At 43.8% G+C, this 21,881-nt stretch overlaps 1 pseudogene; it reads right to left on the minus strand.

The window, feature by feature from the left end:
- Positions 1-15,056: 15,056 nt before the first annotated feature.
- LOC119331946 lies at positions 15,057-16,964 on the minus strand (annotated as a pseudogene).
- Between the last annotated feature and the right edge of the window lie 4,917 nt (positions 16,965-21,881).

Here is a 21,881-nt window from a genome sequence, read left to right on the forward strand (position 1 = left end):
TCACCCAAGATCAAAAAAGCACCAATCAAAACAGCGGTGTCCGCTTTGATGCAGCAACCGAGAGCGGAAAGGAAACATATTATGGTTACATAGTGGACATATGGGAACTTGACTACGGACCTGATTTTAAGGTCCCTTTGTTTAGGTGCAAATGGGTCAATCTGTTAGGCGGCGGGGTACAGGTAGACCCACAGTACGGAATGACGACAATGGATCTGAAAAATCTTGGGTACACTGACGAACCGTTCGTCCTAGCCAATGATGTGGCACAGGTTATCTATGTGAAGGACATGTCTACCAAACCGAGAAAAAGAAAAGATAAGGAAGCGAATACATCATACGATGAGCCAAAGCGCCACATAGTTCTTTCAGGAAAAAGGGACATCCTGGGAGTGGACGGCAAGACAGACATGTTTGAAGATTATGAAAATTTTCATGAAATTCCTCCCTTCAATGTCAAGGCTGACCCAAGCATACTGATAAACAATGAAGATTATCCATGGTTACGGCGCAATAAGCAAATGACACAAGCGAATAAAAAGTGAAGACTTTCTCCCGCAACTATTATGATGATACCATGCCAACTTTGTAACACACGAACATGCTACCATTGTCCGTTTTGTACATGCACATGCTATGCGGGTGAAATTATGATACCATGCCAACTTTCAAATTTTTCAGAGTTCATTTGAAATGCTTTCATGTCTTATGGTTCGGCCCTCGTAATACCATGACCATTAGTCCCTGGCCCATGCCAACTTTCAACTTTCAACTTTCTAAAACTAATGGCACTAACAGAAAGTTTATAATTTTGCTCCTCGCCCCTGGCCCATGACCATTAGTCCCGGTTTGTGCCACAAACCGGGACTAAAGGGTTGGTCCTCGTTGCGGGCAGAGTTTAGTCCCACCTCGCCAACCGAAGGGGGCTCACACCGGTTTATAAGCCCTTCCCTCTCTACCTTGTTGAGCTCCTCTCAAAGTGAAAATAGATGCCCTAATAGAGAAAAGTTTAACCTAAATTCATAGTGAATTTATTTGAAATTCATAGAAATTTACTAGGAATTTAGGTTGAATTTTCTCTCACTGGTAGAAAAAGGGCCTATAGTCCCGGTCCGTAAGGGCCTTTAGTCCCGGTTCCTGAACCGGGACTAGAATATTAGTGTTACTAAATAATTATTTTAGTTATTTCAATTTTGGTCAAATCTGGTCAAACTATGGTCAAACTGTGGTCAAACAATGGTCAAACTAATTATTCAAGAAATATTAGTGTTACTAAATAATTATTGTTTTTAAAACAATAGTTTCAAACTCAAACAGTGAAATGTGTCACTTCATGCTCAAGCTAAATTCCTGAAGGTTAATAGGATTGACATCTTACTATTGTCAAGAAAACAACAAGTGCAGACTTGGAATCGAGGGAGAATAGAACCCGGAAGTTAAGCATGCTCAGGCTGGAGTAGTGAGAGGATGGGTGATCGTCCGGGAAGTTAGATGATTTGGAATGATGAGGGGTGATTAGAGGATAAATTGAGAAGTGATGAGGGGTGGTGATTACAGACTAGAGATTAAAATAATTCAGAAGTTTGAAAATAAAAAAAATTCAAAAAAAATTCAAAAAAAATTCCTTTAGTCCCGGTTGGTGTTACCAACCGGGACTAAAGGTGGAGCTCCACGTGGCCGCGCCCTTTAGTCCCGGTTCTGGATTGAACCGGGACTAAAGGGTCAGGGCATTAGTACCGACACTTTAGTCCCGGTTCAGGAACCGGGACTAAAGGCCCTTACGAACCGGGACTATAGGCGCTTTTTCTACCAGTGAGAGAAAATTCAACCTAAATTCATAGTAAATTTCTATGAATTTCAGAGAAATTCACTCTGAATTTAGGTTAAACTTTTCTCTATTAGGGCATCTATTTTCACTTTGAGAGGAGCTCAACAAGGCAGAGAGGGAAGGGCTTATAAACCGTTGTGAGCCCCCTTCGGTTGGTGAGGTGGGACTAAACTCTGCCCGCAACGAGGACCAACCCTTTAGTCCCGGTTTGTGGCACAAACCGGGACTAATGGTCATGGGCCATGGGCGAGGAGCATTGGTCCCGGTTGGTGCCACGAACCGGTACCAATGCCCCCTTTAGTCCCGGTTGGTGGTACCAACCGGGACCAAAGGCCTTGTGCTTCCCCGCGTCAAAAGTTTAGTACCACCTCGGTAGCTGAGAGAGCTCGAGAGTGGTTTATAAGCGCTGCTGCGCCCACCCTCTCGAGCTCCTTTCAATTGTAGGCTTTCGGGCCTAAACAGACGATGTGTGCCTGTAGGCCTACTTGGCCACCTGCGGGCCTGAATCCTGGCCCATGGTAGGGTTTCTAGTCGTATTTAGGCCATGGGGGCCCAGTAGGTGGCACTTTTTTTGTTTTCTTAGTTGCTTTATTTATTTTACTTTGTTTCTACCTACAACAAAATACTTATTGTTTTTATTTTTATTTATTTTATTAAAGTTTATTTATAATTATTTTTCTTGTAGGTCACAAAAATTATGAACTTTTTGTTAGTGCCATTAGTTTTCAAATTTAAGTAGTTAAAATTTGACTTCTTTGAAATTTGTGTGAATCACAAGTTTGTGATTCACTTTACTATAAAAATAGTTTTTTCTGGTTTTTTTGTTTTGTTTTTGCATTATTTATTTTCTTTTGTTTTTTGCTTTATTTTTTAATTATTTTTGCTTTTAGGTCAGAAAAATTATAAAATTTCTGATAGTGCCATTAGTTTTAGAAAAATTATAAACTTTCTGTTAGTGCCATTAGTTTTAGAAAAATTATAAACTTTCTGTTTGTGCCATTAGTTTTCAAATTTGAGTAGTTAAAATTTGAAGTGTTTGAAATTTATGTGAATCACAAGTTTGTGATTAACTTTACTATAAAAGTAGTTTTTTTTTCCAGTTTTTTGTTTTGTTTTTTGCATTATTTATTTTCTTTTGTTTTTTGCTTTATTTTTTAATTCTTTTTGCTTTTAGGTCAGAAAAATTATAAACTTTCTGTTAGTGCCATTAGTTTTAGAAAAATTATAAACTTTCTGTTAGTGCCATTAGTTTTCAAATTTGAATAGTTAAAATTTGAATAATGGTATTACGAGGGCCGAACCAGAAGGCATTAAAGCATTTCAGATGAACTCTAAAAAAGTTGAAAGTTGGCATGGTATCATAATTTCACCCACATAGCATATGCTTGTACAAAACGGACAATGGTATCATACTCGTCTGTTACAAAGTTGGCATGGTATCATCATAATAGTTGCGGGAGAAAGTCTTCACTTTTTGTTCGCTTCTTATTGCGCCGTAACCATGGATAATCACCATCGTTTATCAGGATGCTTGGGTCAGCCTTGACATTGAAGGGAGGAATTTCATGAAACTTTTCATAATCTTCAAACATGTCTATCTTACCCTCCACTCCCACGATGTCCCTTTTTCCTGAAAGAACCATGTGGCGCTTTGGCTCATCGTATGATGTATTCGCTTCCTTATCTTTTCTTTTTCTCGGTTTGGTAGACATGTCCTTCATATAGATAACTTGTGCCACATCATTGGCTAGGACGAACGGTTAGTCAGTGTACCCAAGATTTTTCAGATCCACTGTTGTCATTCCGTACTGTGGATCTACCTGTACCCCGCCTCCTGACAGATTGACCCATTTGCACTTAAACAAAGGGACCTTAAAATCATGTCCGTAGTCAAGTTCCCACATGTCCACTATGTAACCATAACATGTGTCCTTTCCCCTCTCGGTTGCTGCATCAAAGGGGACACCGCTGTTTTGGTTGGTGCTGTTTTGATCTTGGGCGATCGTGTAAAATGTATTCCCATTTATCTTGTATCCTTTATAAGTCAATACAGTCAAAGATGGTCCCCTGGACAACAAGTACAGCTCATCACAAACACTGTTGTCACCTCTGAGACGTGTTTCCAACCAACTGCTGAAAGTCCTGATGTGTTCTCATGTAATCCAGTCGCCGCACTGCTCCGGGTGTTTGGAGCGCAGACTGTTCTTGTGTTCATCGACATATGGGGTCACCAAGGTAGAGTTCTGTAGAACTGTGTAGTGTGCTTGAGACCAAGAATATCCGTCCCTGCATATTATTGGGGCCCCTCCCAACGTGCCTTTTCCAGTCAGTCTCCCCCCATACCGCGATTTAGGGAGACCTATCTTCTTAAGACCAGGAATGAAGTCAACACAAAACCCAATGACATCCTCTGTTTGATGGCCCATGGAGATGCTTCCTTCTGGCCTAGCGCGGTTACAGACATATTTCTTTAGGACTCCCACGAACCTCTCAAAGGGGAACATATTGTGTAGAAATACGAGCCCCAAAATGACAATCTCGTCGACTAGATGAACTAGGACGTGCGTCATGATATTGAAGAAGGATGGTGGGAAGACCAGCTCAAAACTGACAAGACATTGCGCCACATCACTCCTTAGCCTTGGTACGATTTCTGGATCGATCACCTTCCGAGAGATTGCATTGAGGAATGCACATAGCTTCACAATGGCTAATCGGACGTTTTCCGGTAGAAGCCTCCTCAATGCAACCGGAAGCAATTACGTCATAATCACGTGGCAGTCATGAGACTTTAGGTTCTGAAACTTTTTCTCTGGCATATTTATTATTCCCTTTATATTTGATGAGAAGCCAGTCGTGACCTTCATACTGAGAAGGCATTCAATGAAGATTTCTTTCTCTTCTTTCGTAAGAGCTTAGCTGGCACGACCTTTATACTGCTTCGGAGGCATGCCGTCTTTTTCGTGCAAACGTTGCAGGTCCTCCTGTGCCTCAGGTGTATCTTTTGTCTTCCCATACACGCCCTAGAAGCCTAGCAGGTTCACGCAAAGGTTCTTCGTCACGTGCATCACGTCGATTGAAGAGCGGACCTCTAGGTCTTTCCAGTAGGGTAGGTCCCAAAATATAGATTTCTTCTTCCACATGGGTGCGTGTCCCTCAACGTCATTCGGAATAGCTAGTCCGCCGGGACCCTTTCCAAAGATTATTTGTAAATCATTGACCATAGCAAGTACGTGATCACCGGTACGCATGGCGGGCTTCTTCCGGTGATCTGCCTCGCCTTTGAAATGCTTGCCTTTCTTTCGACATTGATGGTTGGCCGGAAGAAATCGACGATGGCCCAGGTACACATTCTTCCTGCATTTGTCCAGGTATATACTTTCAGTTTCTTCTAAACAATGCGTGCATGCGTGTATCCCTTGTTTGTCTGTCCTGAAAGGTTACTGAGAGCGGTCCAATCGTTGAAAGTTACAAACAGCAACGCGTGCAGGTTAAATTCCTCCTGTTTGTGCTCATCCCACGTACGTACACCGTTTCCATTCCACAGCTGTAAAAGTTCTTCAGCTAATGGCCTTAGGAACACATCAATGTCGTTGCCGGGTTGCTTAGGGCCTTGGATGAGAATTGGCATCATAATGAATTTCTGCTTCATGCACATCCAAGGAGGAAGGTTATACATACATACAGTCACGGGCCAGGTGTTGTGATTGCTGCTCTGCTCCCCGAAAGGATTAATGCCATCTGCGCTAAAACCAAACCATACGTTCCTTGGGTCACTTGCAAACTCAGGCTAGTCCTTTCTCTCGATTTTTCTCCACTACGACCCGTCAGCGGGTGCTCTCAACTTCCCTTCTTTCTTATGGTCCTCACTGTGCCATCGCATCAACTTGGCATGCTCTTCGTTTCTGAACAGACGTTTCAACCGTGGTATTATAGGAGCATACCACATCACCTTCGCAAGAACTCTCTTCCTGGGGGGCTCACCGTCAACATCACCAGGGTCATCTCGTCTGATCTTATACCGGAATGCACCGCATACCGGGCATGCGTTCAGAACCTTGTACGCACCGCGGTAGAGGATGCAGTCATTAGGGCATGCATGTATCTTCTGCAACTCCAATCCTAGAGGGCATACGACCTTCTTTTATGCGTATGTACTGTCGGGCAATTCGTTATCCTTTGGAGCTTCTTCTTCAATATTTTCAGTAGCTTCTCAAATCCTTTGTCAGGCACAGCATTCTCGGCCTTCCACTGCAGCAATTCCAGTACGGTACCGAGCTTTGTGTTGCCATCTTCGCAATTGGGGTACAGCCCTTTTTTGTGATCCTCTAACATGCGATTGAACTTCAGCTTCTCCTTTTGACTTTCGCATTGCGTCCTTGCATTGACAATGACCCGGCGGAGATCATCATCATCGGGTACATCGTCTGGTTCGTCATGATCTTCAGCAGCTTCCCTCGTTGCAGCATCATTGGTCACATCGTCTGGTTCCTCTTGATCTTTCAGGGGGCACATAGTTGTCATCGTCCTCTTCTCATCATAACCCCTATTTCTCCGTGCCTCATCCAAACATTATAGTGTGGCATGAAACCATTGTAAAGCAGGTGGGTGTGAAGGATTTTCTGGTCAGGGTAAGACTTCGTATTCCCACATTTAGGGCATGGACAACAGATAAAATCATTCTACTTGTTTGCCTCAACCACTTCGAGAAAATCATGCACGCCCTTAATGTACTCGGAGGTGTGTCTGTCACCGTACATCCATTGCCGGTTCATCTGCGTGCATTATATATAATTAAGTGTGTCAAAAACCATTACAGAACATCATGAATAGATAATCCAAATTAATAGAAGTTCATCATCACATTAAAACCAAAATACATATACATAGTTCTCATCTAACAACATATAGCTCTCCAGAGCATCTAATTAATTAAACCATACATTGAAACTATGTAAAACATTTCAATGCGAAAACAAATGCGATCATAATCACAACCAAGGTAACAATTGATCCAACGACATAATGATACCAAGCCTCGGTATGAATGGCATATTTTCTAATCTTTCTCATCTTCAGCCGCATTGCATCCATCTTGATCTTGTGATCATTGACGACATCCGCAACATGCAACTCCAATATCATCTTCTTCTCCTCAAGTTGTTTTTATTTTTTCCTTCAAGTAATTGTTTTCTTCTTCAACTAAATTTAACCTCTCGACAATAGGGTCGGTTGGAATTTCCGGTTCAACTACCTCCTAGATAAATAAAATCTATGTCACGTTGGTCGGCATAATTGTCATAAACAATAAATGAACGAAATAGTTATAAAAAGATAATATATACCACATCCGAATCATAGCCAGGACGAGGGCCGACCGGGGCGGATACCAAAACCATCGCACAATATAATAACAAGCAATAATAAAAGTAAGAAAATTAGACAAGTATCTATCTAAAGTACGAATTTTTTCTTTCAGAAAGAAGATAAGAACAAGGCTCACCACGGTGGTGCCGGCGACGAGATCGGTGCGGGCGAACGACGGTGGTGAAGACAGGAATGGGACGTGACGGGCCGCTAAACCTAGCCAAATATCGAGAAAATGGAGCTTTGAGGTCGAGCTTCGAGAGGAGAAAGCTTAACTAGTGTGGCTTGGGCATTTCATCGAACACCTCATGTGCATAGGAGGTGAGCTAGAGCACCACAGAGCCCTCCCCTCGCCGGCCAGAGAAAAACAAACATTGGGGTGCTCTGCTCGCGGGCGAGGGGTATATATAGGCACCTCATTGGTCCCGGTTCATGGCATGAACCGGGACCAAAGGGAAACATGTGGTCCCGGTTCAAGCCACCAACTGGGACCAATGGTGGTGGGCCAGGAGCGAGGCCCATTGGTCCCGGTTCGTCCCACCAACCGGGACCAAAGGGGCCAGACGAACCGGGACCAATGCCCCCACGAGGCCCGGCAGGCCCCTGGCCTCACGAACCAGGACCAATGCCCCCATGGGTCCCGGTCCCGGTTCTGGACTGAACCGGGACTAATGGGCTGACCCGGCCTGAACCACAGCCCTCTTTTCTACTAGTGTCTGAAAAGGTTGAAAGTTGGCATGGTATCATCATTTCACCCACATAGCATGTGCAAGAAAGTAGAGAGGCTTACGGCAAAAACTGGATGCACTTCGTGTACAAAATGGACAATCTCTTTCGAAGTATTAGGGTTTCTTACGGAAACTCGTCTGTTACAAAGGGATTTCATTGTTTTGAACTTATTTGAACTTCATAGTTTTTCTGTGTTCAAAATGCACCATTCAAAGCCACATCATCAATTTTCAACCCTTTCTGACTTCATTTGTTATTTTTCATGCATTTACTGATTTTTTGAGCTATAAGACCCTGAAATTGAAAAGCATTTCAAATGAACTCTGAAAAGGTTGAAAGTTGGCATGATATCATCATTTAACCCACATAGCATCTGCAAGACAATAGCGAGGCTTATGGCAAAAACTGGATGCACTTCGTGTATAAAACGGGCAATATCTTTCGAAGTATCAGGGTTTCATACGAAAAGTCGTCTGTTACAAAGGGATTTTATTTTTTTTTGAACTTATTTGAACTCCATAGTTTTTCTGTGTTCAAAATGCACCATTCAAAACCACATCATCACTTTTCAGCCCTTTCTGACTTCATTTGTTATTTTTCATGCATTTACTGATTTTTTGAGCTATAAGACCCTGAAATTGAAAAGCATTACAAATGAACATGGATAGATAAGTGACCAAATTAATAGTAGTTCATCATCACATAAAACCAAAGTACATACATAGTTCAAATTGAACAACATATAGCTCTCCAGAGCATCTAGTTAAACCATACAATGAAACTATGTAAAACCTTTCAATGCAACAACAAATGCGATCATAATCACAACTAAAGTAACAATTGATCCAACGGCATAATGATACCAAGCCTCGGTATGAATGGCATATTTTCTAATCTTTCTAATCTTCAACCGCATTGCATCCATCTTGATCTTGTGATCATCGACGACATCCGCAACATGCAACTCCAATATCATCTTCTCCTCCTCAATTTTTTTATTTTTTCCTTCAAGTAATTGTTTTCTTCTTCAACTAAATTTAACCTCTCGACAAGAGGGTCAGTTGGAATTTCCGGTTCAACCACCTCCTACATAAATAAAATATATGTCACGTTGGTCGGCATAATTGTCATAAACAATAAATGAAACAAATAGTTATAAAAAGATAATATATACCACATCCGAATTATAGACAGGACAAGGGCCGATGGGGGCGGATACCAGAACCATCGCACTATATAATAACAAGGAATAATAAAAGTAAGAAAATTAGACAAGTATCTATCTGAAGTAAGAATTTTTTTCTTTCAGAAAGAAGACAATAACAAGAGGCTCACCACGGTGGTGTCGACGACGAGATCAGCGCGGGCGATCGACGACGGTGAAGACGGTGACGGGACGTGACGGACCGCTAAATCTAGAAAAATCTCGGGGAAAATGAAGTTCGGAGGTCGAGTTTCGAGAGAAGAAGTATTAACTAGTGTGGCTCGGACATTTCATCGAACACCTGATGTGCATACGAGGTGAGCTAGAGCACCCAAATGCCCTCCCCTCGCCGGCCAGCAAAAAACAAAGCAGTGTGGAATGCTCTGCTCCCTGGCGATGGGCTATATATAGGCAACTCATTTGTCCCGGTTCGTGGCTGGAACCGGGACCAATGGATGTGGGCCAGGAGCGAGACCCATTGGTCTCGGTTCATGCCTAGAACCGGGACAAATGGGTCCAGACGAACCGGGACCAAAGCCCACGAGGCCCCAGCCGGCCATCTGGGCTCACGAACCGGGACGAATGCACCCATTGGTCCCGGTTCGTATAAGAACCGGGACTAATGGGCTGGCCAGACCCGAACGAAAGTCCCTTTTTCTACTACTGTAGTATTTCTAAGGCATTGAATATTCAACATAAATTTAAACTTGTGCACCGTTGCCTCTGCACCTTTTGTTTATTCATGTAGTACTAATTAATTTCCATATGAAGGTGACATATGTAGTACCTTCAAAAAAAAATAATTTCCATATGTTCTGCTTTGCAGTGTGAACACTAAGACTCGGAAAAGATGCTCCACCTGCGAATTTGATGTGTTCCACTATATCTGGTCAGACTGGAACAGATGGAGCGAGAACTTAGATGTACTAGTCGTCAACCCGTGCATTCGCACGGGCTAGCCTGCAAAAGTGAGTGCGATTTAGAATGTTATGTCCTAATAAATTTAAATACATTAGGTGGCCTTCTTGCACCCACCTTTCAATTTACTTTGATTTTAGACTTTTCCTAAATTAAAATTTTGTAGAGAACAATATGAATTTTTATGATAAAATAATATATATCTATAGATTATGTGAAAACATATTCAGTGAGGAATCTACATATATGTATTGTAGAAGTTAATAATTTTTCCAATAAACACGCTCAAAGTTTAGAAAGTTTAAGTTAATACAATATTAACATGGGAAGTAAAATCCAAATGAGTGATTATTTATTTGATAGATATTTGAACTAAATGATTTAGTGTGTATAATAAAATATATAGCTGACATGCTTAGCAGTTGGTGATATTAATATCTTGCTTTTACAGTAATTATCATCCTACACTTTCTTTGATAAATTACGCTGAAAAATGGTACACAAATAAAATTTTCTCGCAATATTACAAATTCCACAAACTTATTAGCATTCAAAAACTGAACATAAAAGCATTATGGAATTTAGCTTTCTAGAATTCTCAATTACAAAATTAGTTTTCTTCTTCAACACTACGCAAGTTGTCATGCACATCACTTCTCCCTGGTTTATATGTACAAAAATATTTATATATGCAGCAGAATAAGGTGACTGTAATTGTAAGGAAGTCATAACATCTATTTTGGATTTCCATGGTTCCCGGCATGTCCAAATCCCTCATTAAAATTAAAATTATACTGGCATATTAATAGATAAATTTACATAGTAGATTTTCCTGCATTCACAATTAATGTCCATCTAAACAGTATGGTAAAATCTTCACAAATATGGTTAGTCCAATCTTCTCCGGACATCTGGTTCATCACTTATATCGACTTGCATGTGTTCCGTTGATCTGTCCTACATAAGTAGCTAACACATCAGTGTCTTATAATTGAAGCTTTGTCAGTATAAACAAAACTGTAAATCATGTTGACAGTTATACTATACAGATATTCACCATCCGAAGAACCATGATGCTTACCTAAAACTTTGGTCCCGACCAAAAGATTTAGTATGCTTTCGCTTTCTTGACCAGAATCAAAGTAGTTGCCAACAAAATCCAAATATTTGCAGTCATGTCTACCATGATTCTTGCATTTATGTTCGAAACTTGTCTATCTTGTGCTTTTTACAACACCACATCTCGTGGTGTCTTGTACACTTGCGATAGTCATATTACAAACTCGTAAAATATAATTCTAATTCTAATTATATATATATAATTAAAATTTATAAAAGTTAAATAGTCTACTTGTGATATAGTTGGCTAGTCATGTTCTCAGTTTCCTTCTACAGATTTCCCGTACGGTTGCTTTTTTAGAACAATGAAATAGAAGAACGGACAACTTCAATGTTGTCCTTCTATTTCACAGGTATCTTGTATCCATATAGTTTAAAATATTCTAGGAGAAAATTTTGTGAAAGTGTGACAATCCCCGTAGCTAACCACGTTAAATAACCACTTGACTGCGAGAGAGGTGTAGATCAGTACGGCTGAAACAACCACGTGTGCGCCTTTTCGTATGACTTTGTCTCCATGTACGTCAAGGTCAAAGAATCTCGGGTCATGATCATTGTGCCAAACCGATTGTATAGGTTAGTAATGTAGAAGAAAATTACATAAGAATTCTGGTAGGTTCAAACTTTCTACATGGGAAGAAGAAATAACCAGCAGTTGATCAAATACATGAGAATCAGACCAAGTTCTGAAGGAGAACATATCATGTGCAAATACTACTTTTCATATTCAAATTTTCATCTACGGTTGATTTTAAATTATGCACATACACTGCCAACAATCCATCTCCTCCACGGCATTATTCAGTATCACCATCGCCACACGGATTTTACATGGATTCCAGGTTCATGTAGTGGGGGAGATAAATTTCACAGTGGAAGATATACAGATCAGAAGATAGATATGTTTATATTCCATCAATGATGTGCATGATATTTATAGTACAGACATGGAGGTGAGCCTGGGATTGAAGCTGTTTCTAGGCTGCCACACATCGTCTGTTGCGAGCGATGGGGCTACTCCTGCCCGAACACGCAGCAACCGCCACAACTTAAAAGAAACGGAGATCTGGTAACTCGCACCGATAAAGCTTGAAGCCATGAGATATTTGAGATGTGACAATAGGTGGGGGATTAATTGCTACTACGGAGGTAGAGAACAAAAGCTATTTAATTTAAAGGAAAGATTGTAATAGTGCAAGCTGTAAATTGTGTTATATTTTTTCAAATGTACCCGCAGCAGTGTAGCCTCCATAGATCAACCTATACATACTTCAATGCATGCATATATATGCCTGTAGGAGTATTGGACAGTCAAAATTTCTATGTACATTATGATTGCATACCTCAACATGCATCTATATGAAGCTCCTGATTTTCCTGGCATATTGACCTAGACGGCTGCAGGTGTGGCTTGCGGAACAACGGGTCCTGCAGCGCTGACCTGAACAATCCTATGTTGTCTCATGCCTCTCAATCCTATGTTCTCTCAGGGTATAAATTATTTTATATAGTGCATATACTATTCTGTAAAAAAGAAAGAAAAATGGGACTGCACTAATTAGAACTTAGAAAAAAACAGACTAACAAACATAAGAACTGAAACATCTCCTACCATCTTGAAGGGTCTCAATTTTCAGAGAAGTTTTTCTTCTCAAATGAGACAACAGCATAGGCTCCACGTACAGTTCTTTCAGGGGATTTTCTTGGGACTCCATCATAAGTTGCTCCTTTCCGTCTCTGATGTGAAGAACAGAACCAAGAAGGCACATCTGTCTGCTAACCTGGAAATTGGATGCCATAACATGAGTCATTCTGCCATGCATGCAGCGACATAGAATGTATACTCTCATCATGCAGACCTTACCTAATCCTTCCTCTAAGTGGCAACGGCCTGTCATTGGGGCACTATGACGTAGGTCGAACGCGTCCGGGTCTGTTTGATTGATGATGGCAATCGGTATGATTGATGCGATTCTGCGCTAGGTTCCCAGCCTCAGTATGATCTGCATATACGTGCTTAAGGTATAAAGGTAATGAATTCCCTTGCATTAATTGCACATATTGCTGAACAAACCAACTTTAATTACCTTAGTTTTTTTGCAGGTGAAGGCAAGTAGCGCCCAATAGCTTATGTCCCAGCGAATCTCCTCATATTAAGTTAAATACATGATGCAGTTAGATGCATCCATCCATGCTTTTATCCATCTGTTGACCAGAGGCAAAATAAGATGGGTATAAAGGGAAGGGAAGGATGTGTGAGTGGGAGGAATCGAGGGAACCTTGCTCCTGCTGCCGGGAAACCATACATATTATAGCCATGGATCTTCACGTCCTCTATGTCTTCGCACACAGAACGTACCAACACGTAGACATACGGTGGAGGAATCGCCATTCATCGGGTTGTAGAAGTACGTAGAGGCAAACATCAAGGGTCAACTTGCCGAAGGCATGGTGCAGCCACGATGGCGTTGTGGATGACCTGCGAGGAGAAAAGCCTACCCTCTATTGGTCCTTCTTTTTGTTTGGCTGATTGAGATAGAAGGCTTGGGGCAGCCATGGCTGTTGCGTACATGGATGGTGAGGAGAAGAGCCCCTACCCCTATTGATTGGTCTATTCTTGTTTGGCTAATTGAGATGGATGGGCTGTTCGAGAGGAAGAAGAGAGTCGTGAGAAATTGGGAGAGAGGTAGAGCACATGTAGTTTTTTTTCTAGGAAATTTTTGTAATGTGTAGATGGGACTCATATGTTTTTTTCTAGGGAATTTTGTAACGTGTAGATGGGGCTGATCGAGAGGAAGAAAGAGTCGTGAGGGATTTGGAGAGGCAGAAAACATTTTTTTCTTGTCTAAAAAAATCTGTATTTTTTTTCAACAGATTTTTGTAACGCGAGAGTTTCTAGGATTGATCTACACCATAATAACTCGGCCCCACCAGATTAACGGCTCCTAATTACTGATTAATGTGGGAATTTCTAGGAAGTGCCTAATTAGTATAGGTATAGATAGATATAGATATAGATAGATAGATATAGATAGATAGATAGATAGATAGATAGATAGATAGATAGATAGATAGATAGATAGATATAGATATAGATATAGATAGATAGATAGATAGATAGATAGATAGATGGGCATCTGACTAGTATAAGTCCAAACGAGCAAGTTACTAGCAATAAAAAGCAACTCTTGCATGAGTTTGCGTTTACTAGCTACCTTTTCGAATAAAGCCGTGGAGAAGAAGTTGAAGATGACATGAATTTCAGTGTCCTCCTTATTCTGATGAAAGGGACCTGAGCATAAATAGGTATGAAAACAGCCGCACACCCTGCGAACGGCAGATAACATTTTGAATAATCTACCCAGATTTCGTTACCTGCTCCACATTTCGTACCTTTTTTTTTTGCGAATATCCACATTTTCGTACCTACTCCACAAATCGGCAGGTTAATTAACAACAGAGTACAAACCTAGAATAATCTTATGAATGGGACATCGGCAGAATCCACGAAGGTAGGCATCAATGTATCAAGTGAATCTAGACTTCTTGGAGCTCTGTCTCCGTCTCTCTCGTATAATTTCATGTGATGTCTCGCAGCCTATGGGATAGGCCGATAGGGACAATTGACAAGGGCCCCGGAAAAGTGAGCACGACGTCGTACGGGAGATGCTCGTGCATGCCATCTCGTACAGCCTCTGTGAGATGCTTCTGCCATGGACGGTCTACACTGCAGAAGCTGCCTGGTCGATCACATGCATCATGCATCCAATTCATAAGTGTCAAGACTTAATTTAAGAAAACGTGGATGCCATGCACATGCAACAACAAGCGTAGCACTATCTCACTGAACTGAGCGTGCTAGCACGTGCATATAAGTGTGGTAAAGAAGGAAGAGCAACAAATATAGATCTGTAACACACTTGTTTTTTGAGGTGCTGCAGCACACTTTCTTGAAGAAGAAGAAGAATACATAAATTCAAATAAAAGCTGAAAAAAAATCTGTAGTTAAAGATGACAACGATAGAACATAATAAGATGGATTGGATCTGATGTGCAATGATGAAGAAAGAAATCCATTAGCTAGCACATCTTAGCAACAAGATGGTACAACTAGCCCTGATCGAGAGGCACTTTTTTATTTAAACATTAATAAAGAAGAAAACTCAAATAAGATAACGTACTAGATTGAGCACATGTTATCCAAGTATGGAAGATAACAACAACGACACGTCTGTAACTTCGACTTTACTATGGAATTAACAACCGTGCCAAGACCAAAAACATCTCCGCTTGGTGCCGAGTCACTATCGTTGCAATGCTCCGTGGAATCACTGGTTCTTCTTCGTGGTTTCCAACAACTGGGGGCATGGGAAAATACATGGTTTCCATTAGAAACAACTGTTTACCAACAACAATAAGCTAGTGAAATTAAGGTACGTAATGAGATTATCTTACATTAACACGCATGCTGTCTTATCCCTCACGCATCCTGAAGTTTAAAGCTAATTACTGATCAGCAGCAGCGTAATAGCGCTCATGGTGATCATCAGGGCAGAAAAAGCTGATATGCCTTCCATTCAACTTCTGAAGGGGTCTCGCGTTCATCTCCAAGCCCTACATACAGTACAAACATACAAATATATGCACTGTGCTTTCTTGAAAAAAAGATTGGAGAAAGTAATTAATGGAACAACATAATTACGTCATGGACGGCGTCCGTGAGAAGCTTCAGTTGGTGAGTTGACACGGTGGCAACCTGCAAAAACACGTACTTTTGATCAGTATTGAGAATATCAGGGGCGTTAGTAACCGTATGTCCGTAAGCTAATTTCCTGTAAGTTTAGAATTTGGGTCTAACTGTGCTCGGTAAAAGTTATTATCAACGTAGGCACCCTCTTGATGACGGTCCAGATGACCCCCTCGTCGCACGCCGGCGTGGTGAGGGAGCCCATGTACCGATAGTAGGCTTCGCCATCTCCCCTCGGCTCCCAGGGATCCACCACGCCTACCATCTCCTCCTTCTCCTTGGTGTCTGCTATCCTCTTCAGGTAAGGCTCCAGCTGCACAACGGATTACTGTAAAACTTTAACTCCGCGCCAACTAAAGAAAGCTTGGTTGGCAGGAGATGGATTAGAGAAACCTAACATACCTCGTGCAGGAAATGGTCGCGTCTACCGATCTTGTAGACGATGCCGATCACGGCAGTCTTGTTCTCAGCGCTGAGGTGAACCATGTGAAGCTCGAGGCTGTACGGGCGGCCGTTCACGCGGTGCTCGCTTCGGGAGTGCCAGTGAACCTGCCTGAGGTGGTACACGGTGCCGTTGATCCACAGGCTCCCGGCGTCGCCGTTGAACTTGACCATGATGTCATGGCCGCGATTGACGATAGAGGCCTCTACAGGCAGGTAGGAGTGGTTGAGGTACCCGAGGTTGGGTCGGAGAGGTCGATGGGCGACTGCATCCGCCCAGTGCCGCACGTCGCCCACTCCTCCTTGATCTTGCCCCAGTTCTCCGGCCCGTTCTCGGACCCATGGATGTAGCTGAACTCTGACTCATCGTCTGCATGCAAGAGATATAGTTGATAAAATTAATTAATGGTGGAAGAATTAATCGAGAAATACACGTACATGCGCTGGATTTAATATAATATATAAGATTTTCGTTTGAGAGAGGGGAGAAGAGCTCACCGATTTCATGCTGGGCTCTTGCCGCCAGGACTCCGGCTGAAAGGAGGAGGAGGAGGAGGAGGGCCGAGACCGCGAGGCGGAGGTCGCGAGCTGAACGCATATTTGTGTTTTGTGTTGAGTGCCTGCCGGAAGGGGAGAAGGTTGGTGGGTCTGTATATACACACACGCGCACACTATACATGCACTAGCTAGCTGGGTTGTTGAAAAGGTGGCACGGTGGTGGGCATGATAGAAAGGACCCTGAGAATTAAGGGCCTCTTTGATTCATAGGATTTTCAAAATGAAGGAATAGGAAAAATGCAGGAATAGGGTGACATGTCCCATAGTATCCTACAGGTTTTGAAAGAATGTTTGATAGCATAGGAAAAACAAAGAAATTCTACAAAGAGATTTGAGTGGATGGAAATTTTCCTCCAAAATGTAATACAAATGGATCATATGGAAAAATTCCTAAGGATGCCAATCCTACGAATCACACGAGCATCACATAAAAAATTCCTAAGGGTTTAAATTCTCTAAAAATCCAATGCAATTCCTTTGAATTAAAGGAGCCCTAAACAGGGCACGGTAAGAATATCTTGTCCTCCTGAAGAGGGCTAGCTGGAGCTTTCCCTTTCGGAACCAGCAAATTAGTGTGCTCATTAGTGTAGAAGATTCGTCCTTTGCTCTAACATCACGGTAAGAACTAATTAGTGTGCTCATTAAAGCAAAGTAGCTCCTGTCTCTATGCAACGTCAACTGACTTTTAGGTTTCTCAAGATATGGTGCTTTAGCATCACGTGCTCATGTTGATGATGAGCTCCCACACATGCATGAATCTCCTTCTTTTGGAAACTAGCAAAGCCACCCGCGCACAGCATCTTAATCAACAACCGATTTAGTTACCTGAATTGTTATATACTATCAAACCATTTGGTTTCTTTCCTTTTATCCCATAATGTTTCATAATACTCCCTTCATTTCAAAATAACTTATGTCCTAACTAAAACCATTAAGTTTTGTTAGAAGGGAGAGAGGAGGGATTGGTGGAATAGTTGTTGTATTGCTTGAGCCTCGTGGGCATATATATAGGAGTACAATGATCTACTTGGAGTACAAGGCAAGCCAGAATGTTTCCTAGTCTAACCTATGTTTCCTATACAATCACGTTACTCAACATCCCCCCGCAGTCACAACGGTAGCGATGCAGACGGTGAGACTGGAGAAGAATCCGAAGGCAAGCCGACGGACACCCCCCACAGTCGTAACGGTCGATGCATCGCGGAGTCGTGGCTGGAGTGGAAACCAACGAGGTTGCTCAAGCGGGCGGTAGCCCTTTGTGCCGTTTGTCGATGTAGCCGAGAGCGTGGGTGGTGGAGCCGTGGTCGAGGTAGCCGTGCGAAGAATGCCGTGGTCGATGTCGAGTCGGGGTAGCCGGTGTCGAGGAAGTCGCCATGGAGCCGCGAGCGCAAGGGGGCGCCGAGTTAGCATGGGCGCAGTGGTGTCGAAGTAGTGGTGCGCCAGGAAGTAGATGATGTTGACGACGCGTCGCTGCGGGTTTGCCAAGCCCGGGGACACATCGTGGATGAAGGCACGCACCGGTGTTGCCAGCACCGGGCATGCGTAGACGGACGAAGACGAAGTTGACGAAGCGCCGCGCTAGGCTTGCCAGGCCCGGGGACACGTCGTGGACGAAGGCACGCGGCGGTGTTGCCAGCACCGGGCATGCGTGGACGAGGGACCTGCACGAGATGTACACCATGTCGGAGAAGTCGGAGAGGCCAGCAGAGAAGGACTCGACGACGGTTGCGGCGCCAATCGGCGCGGGGCCAATGTCGCCCGCGGTTGTCGGAGTAGATGAAGCGGTCGGGGTAGATGACGGCGACGCTGGCGACGAACTGGTGCTGGACGAAGACGAATGGGGTGGACGGGCGGCGGCGGCGGCTACAAAGGTAGCGGCGACGGCGGCCAAAGAAGAGCGGCAGCGGCGGCCTGAAGGCGGCGGCGGCGGCTTTGGTTAAGAGCGCGACGGCGAAGCTCGAAGTAGGCGAAGAACCCTGATAGCATGACGAAGACCGGCGTGGATGGTGGCGTTCCCGCGCCAAGGGAGACGGCGCGGCGCATACCACGAGAGGTCGACGCGCGGTGACGACGGTAGACCGCGGGCGGCGGCGCTACGGCCCGAAGGGGCGACGCGGTGGCGGCGGGCAGGTCGGGGTGACGACGGAAGACCTCGGGACGGTCGCAGGGACCGCGGGCCGCGGTGCTATAGCCCGAAGGGGCGGCACAGCGGCGGAGCGCGGGGTGGTGCAACCGCGTGGACGGCCTCGAGACGGCGGCGTGGACCGCGTGCCACGCTCGCTACGGCCCGACGGGGCGACGCAGCGGCGACGCGAGGGTCGGTGCAGCCACGGGGACGGCCTGGAGTGGACGACCTCGGGGCGGCGGTAGACCGCGGGCCGCGGCACTACGGCCCGAAGGGGCGACACAGCGGTGACGCGGGTCGGTGCAGCCGGGAGGAGAACCACGGGGCGGCGGCGCTGCGGCCCGACGGGGCGACGCAGCGGCAGCCCGTTGCTCGATCGACGGAGGGGCGCGCTGAACTCGGAGACGATCTTCACGGGACCTGCGAAGGCGCGCGTAACCGACGGGCCAGGTCGGTCGCGTGGCGTAGATGAGGCTGATAGCGGCGGCGAGCGGGTGATCAAGCCGATCGCGCGCGAGGTCGGGGACACCGCTCGGTGAAGGCGTGGTGGCGGCGGAGTCCGAGATGAAGCCGGCGGCGGCGGGCGGCAGGGCGGCTATGATTGGCCGCCGCATGGGCGAGGCCGCCGGGTCGGGGTGATGCAGGAGTCCCGGTTGGAGCAGGCGGTGACGGCCGGCGTAGATCGACGGGCGGGCCGTCGCGCGAACGGCGGTGGTGAAGGGCCGCCGCATGATGCGAGGCCGCCGGGTCGGGGCGACCGGCGGGTAGACGCGTGGACGGCGCGCGAGGCCGCCAGGTCGGTGAAGACGCCGGTGTAGTCGATGCCGAAGTCGGAGTAGAGGCGCACGGGGTCGACGCCGTCGGTGGGCGACGTAAACCGGATCACAAAGACCGGAAAACCAAAAAGTAGACGCCGATCAAAGCGACCGGCGAGAGAGAAAACCCGGATCAAAGGATCGGGAAAAAGACTCTCTAGGGCAGCCGGCCAACACGGCCGGCGGACGAACCCTAGGTACGGGCGGCGCGGCCCCCAGCGGCGGTCATGGAGGCCGACCGCCCCGGGGGCGGCGCGTAGGTGCGGAAGCGGCGGCGGCTAGGGTTTAGGATCGACCTGCGATAGATACCATGTTAGAAGGGAGAGAGGAGGGATTGGTGGAATAGTTGTTGTATTGCTTGAGCCTCGTGGGCATATATATAGGAGTACAATGATCTACTTGGAGTACAAGGCAAGCCAGAATGTTTCCTAGTCTAACCTATGTTTCCTATACAATCACGTTACTCAACAAGTTTGACTGCAAATATCTAAAATATCAACTATATATATAATATAAATATATATATTTCATAATGCATGTCAATATGCTCAGATTAAATTTTACGTTTTCCCTTGCTATGACCTTTGTTTTCTTTACCAAGAATATCTAATAACAAATACAATTGATTAGGTGAGACTTGTTTTTACCTGTTCTCCTTAATGTTAAATATATTCATTTACAAAGAATTTCTCTAATGCACCCACATAAAATTAATTACATAGGATTTTGTCCAGTACATGTATGACTGGCAATAAATATAATCAAGGTCATTTTTTGTTCAAAGTAATGAAGTGGCCGCGTCTCCACACTAATTTTCCAAATGGAGACCAGTACAGATTACAATGGTTCACAATAATAATCGACACTATCATAAATGAGGTTGAATCTGTGGCTCATGTATCTCCACCGATTTCCATTTCAGAAACCGCTGGAGATTACAGCCATTCGTGCACATGCATGCCAAAATCTTCACAACTAACATGACATGATTATCTTCTTCTATAGGGTCTACGGAGTTCATTCACTAAAATAAAATAAACTAGGAAGTTGCATTTTTTATGCCAAGGCTTTGGAACTAGATTAGATCTGACACTACTAGGAAAAGGCCTACTAATGGTGCACCACCGGTGCGCCATTAGTACCATGCCACTAGTATTTATTACTAATGGCGCATCGCTGATGCGTCATTAGTATCTTGTATACTAATGGCGCACCAGGCAGTGCGCCATTAGTTTTGCCCATGGTGCGCCACTAGTGTCTGCTATACTAATGGCGCACCACATGGTAGTGTGCCATTAGTAACAAATTTTTTAATCTTTTTTTCTTAATCTCAGGTCACTATTTCACCTATGAGATATCCAACACATATATATACAACAAGCATCCATATAACATACATAGCCAACACACAAGTTCCATCATATATACATACATAGCCAACACATAGTTCCATCGTTACATATTACAAAACTTTCACATTGTTCATCCAACACCGTTATCCATCAATTCACAAAAGTTCCACATTGATACAAAATAAAAACACAAATGGAAAAGAAGCACTCCATCCATGCAAGCTTCCGTGAATTAAATCAAATCTGCAAAATGATAAACAAGAAGTTAGAAGAAGAAAAAGAAGAAGACTAGAAGAATACTAGAAGAAGAAGAACACTAGAAGAAGAATAAGAACAATTTTGGAAAAGAAGAAGAATAAGAAGAAGACTATAAGCTTATTATGTAAACTTGATCATTTTGTGCTAACATAAGTTATTTTGGAGCTAACCTATAGAAAACTAAGCATATAAGCTCTAAGTTAGTATATTAGAGCCAACTTAGGTAAAATAAAGCTAACCTATGTCATTTTGGAAAAGAAGAAGAATAAGAACAAGACTATAAGCTTATTATGTAAACTTGATCATTTTGTGTGCTAACATAAGTTATTTTGGAGCTAACATATAGGAAACTAAGCATATAAGCTCTAAGTTAGCATATTAGAGCCAACTTAGGTAAAATGAAGCTAACCTATAGGAAAC

Source organism: Triticum dicoccoides, chromosome 7A (genome assembly GCF_002162155.2).
Source record: "Triticum dicoccoides isolate Atlit2015 ecotype Zavitan chromosome 7A, WEW_v2.0, whole genome shotgun sequence".
Classification (NCBI taxonomy): Eukaryota; Viridiplantae; Streptophyta; class Magnoliopsida; order Poales; family Poaceae; genus Triticum; species Triticum dicoccoides.